The sequence below is a fragment of the Phymastichus coffea genome, unplaced genomic scaffold (genome assembly GCF_024137745.1).
Source record: "Phymastichus coffea isolate CEN01 unplaced genomic scaffold, Cenicafe_Pcof_1.1 PCOF00126, whole genome shotgun sequence".
Lineage (NCBI taxonomy): Eukaryota > Metazoa > Arthropoda > Insecta > Hymenoptera > Eulophidae > Phymastichus > Phymastichus coffea.
This window is the reverse complement of record NW_026706937.1, coordinates 241,669-247,668: the sequence shown is the minus strand read 5'-3', so window position 1 is coordinate 247,668 and position 6,000 is coordinate 241,669.

Sequence of the window (6,000 nt, the reverse complement as noted above, 5' to 3'; positions counted from 1 at the left end):
AAGAGAGTGTGGCACACGTATATATAGACGCGAGGGGGAGGGGAGGGAAAAGAGGTACGCCACTCTCACTCTCTGAACTGCAGGAGGGAGTTTGGGTTGCCTAGGCTACCGCCGAGCTGAGACCCGGCCAAGATACTCGCCGAGATCCTCTCTCGCTCGCTGCTCGGCCCTCCCGCTTTTCTCCTCTACGCCGATACCTACACCGACTCTATCGACAGGTGCAAGCCCGTTGGCCTACCTCGCCTCCTCCACCCGCGAGATTCTCACCAGACCGACGTCTTTTCGCCAGGCCAGTTCTCTCATTTCCAATTGCGTTTCATCTCAGTTTGCATGCGAAAATAATTTTTCTTTCTATTACGCGTGCCTCGCAATAATTTATTTATCTTTGTTTATATGAAAATATAATTTCCTAGATTCTCATGCGATTGTTTTATGTTTTCAAATGATATTACGTGCCAAGCTGTTCCCCTCTATTTCAAACTACGTCATTCGTATATTTTAGCGAAATATTGATATTAGATTACAAGCCTTTTTTTAAATTAGACTAAGTTGGTCATGAATAGATTTCAATTTCAGTCAACAGTTACTTTATGTATTTTAGCGAAATGAAATTATTTATTCGTTAGAATGAAATTTTTCGATGTTGCTAAATCTAAAAAAGAAAGTTAAATATGGAAAAAAATTTAATCAAAAAGGTCTAATACGATAATTTGTCCAATATTCATCCATTGGAAAATACACAATGAAACGTACTACGTGATGAAAATTCACTAAAAACTGAATAAATATAAATTCTGTCGAAATACCAGGCAGAAAAAAATTCAACTTTTTTTTTAATCTCGTACTAGTGTCGCCCTCCTTCGGGCAAGTCGCCAAAGATCTTTAAGATACTCTCTCTCTCCCGTGCCCCCGTCTTTCTTGCACCCTCTTTTCGCCTTAAGAATCTCCAACCCCGCGGTGGTAACGTAGCTCGCTAAGACGTTGGCAGGGTCGGTAATAGTCTTTTTGCTATTTACTCAAGACGTTTCATGGCTTTGCCTAATTATAAAAAAAATTATCAATAAATCCATTTAAGTTTGCTGCCTGTGAATGAAAAGCAATAAATATTGGTTGATAATTGAAAAGAAAAGAAAATTGTTAACGTGGGTAAGCTTTTTTTTTACATTGTGAGCTGAGAAAATGTTGTCCACCATCTACGTCGCAAGGTGTTTCGCGTCGGTAAGAAAGGAAAAGAAGCTTGCATTTCTTAAAGACGTCGGCCGCTGGCACGAGCTTTCTTAGGAATTTCTTAGTGCCCGACCAAGACGCCGAGAAAGGTGGCGCTTACGTGCGTTCGAAAAGAAAACGACGCGCTAAATCCGACCAATTTGAGCGCATCTACCGCGAGTATCCAGATGAGCATGCTTATGCGATGAATGATCACTGTATGATGTTCATATTTTCCGTCAATATGTTGCTTTATTGTACATGAAACATCGATTATTTGAATGGAATGCACGGCCTTGAACGTCCAATGCTACGTTCCATGAACGTAGCCGTTGGATATACGTAAGCCACAACGCAGCGCGAAAAGTCAACGTTGACTAGCCAATCAAAGCACATCACGTACGACTTGACCGCGCACCGATAATTATGGCGCAATTATACGGCAGTTTTCGTCCCTTCGGTCGCACAGGCTGCAACGGAGCATCGGCCAGGTGGGAGCTAAAACAAAAAGCTCGCTCGATCGGTCGTTTGTTGTTCTCCTGAGAGAGCGTGAGAGGGAGAGAGGGAGACGGGAAAAAGTAGGGTGTGTTTTCTTTTTTAAGCGCGCGCACACGGGCGGCAACGCGTTCAAAGAGGGTCCCAACAAAGGCCAAGCGCCGCGCATGGAAGCGGCAGCAGGCACGGACTGCCTGGTTAATTTAATCTAAGCAAACATCATATATAGATAGCGTCTGGGAAGAAAGAGGTTTCCGCCGGCACCGAGAGAGATCTCTAGATAGATACGTAAGTACATTCAAGAGGCAGAGCTGCTGACTGCGGCGTTTAGCATGCAGATGAAGATCTTGATAATCAAGGTTCCAACGCAAGCCCCGCGGGTGTGCTTCGTCAAGTCTTACTTATTTCCCCGCTCGCTCGCCCGTCATTATGTGCTCAAGCGAGCTCCGCGCGCAAACCTTACTCTCGACGCGATGCTCCTTTCTCGCCAGCGCTCTGCCTGTACGTGGCTGCCGAATATTTATGCGCAGTTTCTTTCGCTTCGCGCCATGTTGCGTACTGCTCCAAGGATTTCATAAATGTATAAATGACAATCCCGATAAGGTATTGTCGTGGGTTATCTGTCATATCTATTTCTAGAGCCCTCATGCTAATCCTGAACATCCCAGGACCTTCGAGTGAACATCATGCTCGAACATTGCCATTCGTAGCAATATATTATTTACAAAATTCAATAAAATACAAAATATAAATAAAAGCGTTATTCGAAGCACTAAATTTCTTGGTTCGACCTAAATTCATTATGAAATTATGGAAAATATTGGAACGTTAATTTCATTACAAGATTTTATAGAAAAACAATATTGATCTAGATTGGTTGGAAACGCGATACGCAGCAATACAGTAATTTGAGAATTTTTGAATGAATTGCCAACTTTAAGATAAACGTATTTATAATAAAAAGAAAAAGTATATGTATGTGAAAAAAATAAGATAAAGGTTAAAGAGTCAAAAACACAAATTATTTCACCGAAAATAGTATAATTAACGTAACCAACTTGCTCCATCGTAGACTTAATAATTTTCAGCTAATAATGACTTACATTATTGGTTCATTATTGCTTGAACACTAAGACACATCTCTGTCAACTTCTATGCAGAAAATAAATTAATTAAATGTTTATAAAGTCAAAGTATCAGTTAAAATTTATATCTTATTATGGCCACCGCATGAAAAAAGTAGTTTATAACGCTTATAGGTATCCTCGGGTGAATTAAATTATAAAACGTGTGTTACTGAAATCATCGCTCTACAAATTATAAGTGCAAACTTAGTAAACTTATTATTTAGATAATTATGTAACGAAACAAAAGATTACATCGAAGCGACCAATTCATTGCGTCAACATAACATTATCTTGAAAGTACGTAGTGATTACCAAACTTATATTTTTAACTGATAAGTTTTTTGTTCGGACTTTATTCTTGGTAGTCTGAGCGGTTTTCAGTATCATTAACGACACTAACGATATTAACTGAGTTACGCGATGAAAAAAAATAATAAATGCGTTATAGCCGAATGATTAGTAAATAAATCGTATCTTTCGGAAAAAACATAGTATTATCTAATGCGAACTTCCCAACTTCTTTTGAGAGTTACAGTATATATTCGGGCACTTATTTTGTCTCGTCTTATTATTTATAGCATTTTCACATTTTACACTTGCAATGGAATTCTTCTTTGAACCTTAAAAGAATGAACAAATACTCAATTTTGTTCTTTGTGATATTTACTTTGTGGCACATTACAGTTTCAAAATTAGTTTTAGTAAGTAATAATGTGAAATCAGATGTTAAAAAGCAAATATATGAAAATATTGGCAAACCTATAAATTTTAAAGAATCCACAACTAAACATTTTGTTGAATATGGTCATTATCGTCGTAACATATTATTAGGCGGTACACATTGCGGTTCGGATAACGAACGAGGAAAGTATCCAAAATTTAATTGCGTACCCATTATAAAGAAAAATCAGTTATTCGAGAAATCAACGAATATTAGAGAAGGTGAAAATTCAACCAGTACAACTATCAAGTTCAATTTTCCTCCTGGTTGTATAGAAAGTCCTTGTATACCTGAAATTTCTTTTAAAATATTGTAAAATTGACATAAAATGAAATTAAGCAGTGTTAGATGAATATATACTCCTGACAAAGGTAAAGAAATAAATATTTATTATTATATTGTAAAAAGCGAATATTTTAAACAAAAAATAACGATGTATACAAATTTATTTTTTCAGCTTGTGCTGCTGCTAACTGCGATGGACTCTGATTCCTATCAGTACTTCGACTTTGCGAACATCAGTATTTACAATGATTACTTTATTGCCTTTACTAATGAAACCCTGTTCAATGATATAGAAATAATTAAATTGCTTGCTAATTAGTTTGTCAAAATAAATCATTGAATATGAGAAAATAAATACGCGTTTGATCTTTATTCAACAAGATATTATTTAATCAAAAAATATATATTAAAAATCAAATAATATCAACATCATCCCGAAGTAAAAAAAAAAGGCAGAAAAAATGGATAGGCTAACTCATGTAAAAATAACAAGCGAGAAAGCCGTGAATTCCGAGCAGTTTCGTTGCTGCGGGGAATCGGTCACGCATGGTGCACGAGTGAGGGAAGGGGATGGGAACAACGTGTATCACACAACCCTTTTCGATAATTTCTCCTTCTCTGGCTCGTCTGGGCGTTCGCGCGCGATCGGCTCGTCGCTCGAAAATTCACCCCGTAATCGACGGACAAAAAGTAATTTCCCATCGAGCGACGAGAGAAAGAGAGAGCGAGAGAGAGAGAGAGAAAGAGACAGAGAGGACAAAGGGTGATTTTGCATGGGGTTGCCTACATAGACCGAAGAAGGGTCTACGCTAGCCTGTACGTGTATGTGTGTGTGTGCGCGTGCAAGCGCGTCGACCAGCCAGCATAGTGACCGGTGCGCGAAACGACCACCCTCTCCACTCTTCCTCTTCCTTTCTAGACAGTCGTATACTTTCCCTTTCTATTTCCGCTAGCCGCGCGTTCCTGATTTTGTCATTGAAATCTTGATTTAGCTAAATCATTCATGAAACTTCATCAGCATATACAACATTAATCAATATACAATTTCAAAGTTAAAGCACAATCATTATTCATGTTTCATTTTAAATGAGCAATCGTCACAATGAAGTCAGTCAGCTTCGGTCACTTATACTTTTTGCTTATATTAAGCTACCAATTTTCGATAGTCCTCTTTGAAGCTACATTGACTCATCCATTTTTTCGCCCCTCCCCCATTATCCGTGGTATCTTGTTCGATGCCGCTGAGAGTAGCGAGATACCGACACCACTACGTGCACACAGCACGCGATGTGAAATTCACGCGTCGTGTTAACATAACGACCACAACGAGCCTGGCTATGTATACTTTTTTCGAGGATATTTTTTTAATGTAGAGTTCTAGAGCATTTCGCTGTCCAGATCTCGTCATCTTATTTTAAACATTACACTTGTTTCTAAATCATTATAAACTTCAGCTAGTTCAAATGATTTTAGTTGGAAGTACATTAGAAGTCGAAAATATTCGACAAAGATGTTTCTGCAATTTTCATTGCAATTCGTTTGAAATTTGTACACTAATATTTTTTGAACAAAGTTATTAATCCTGAATATAGTACTAAACAATATTAAGAAATAGAAATATTCAATAAACAATTTCACGAAATAAGCTAGAACCGAAAAATTGTAGGCTTGAGCTACCCAAGCAACTACAATATCACTCGTCAATTACAACTGAGCTTGAATAATGGAGAATATAAAAACGAGATGCAAATTTTAAGTGAAGTACGAATCTAAAAATCGTCGCGAATCACGAGTACAAAATTTAACGAGAACCAACAGTAACGCAGACGGCTGGCGATAAATCGGTATGGCCAACTGCTCGAGCCAACGAGCCGCGTCCAGTTTGTCCAGTGTTCTAGCTTCCCCCTTTCGCGCTAAACTTTCTCTCTCTCTCTCTCTCTGCGCACGCTTTAATTCACTTCGTTCGTCCATGCCCGCCTCCTTTTCTGTCTAACGCAGTTTATCGTTCATTTGCGAAACTTCGCTAAAATTACTCGACGCATGCTCACGTTCTCACGGTTATCCGTTATTATACTTTTAGACATGTTGAAAAATTTTGCGAGCTGAGCTTCCGACCAACTGCGCCATTGGCTGCAGAACTGTCTTTTAATAAATTCTTCTTTGGAT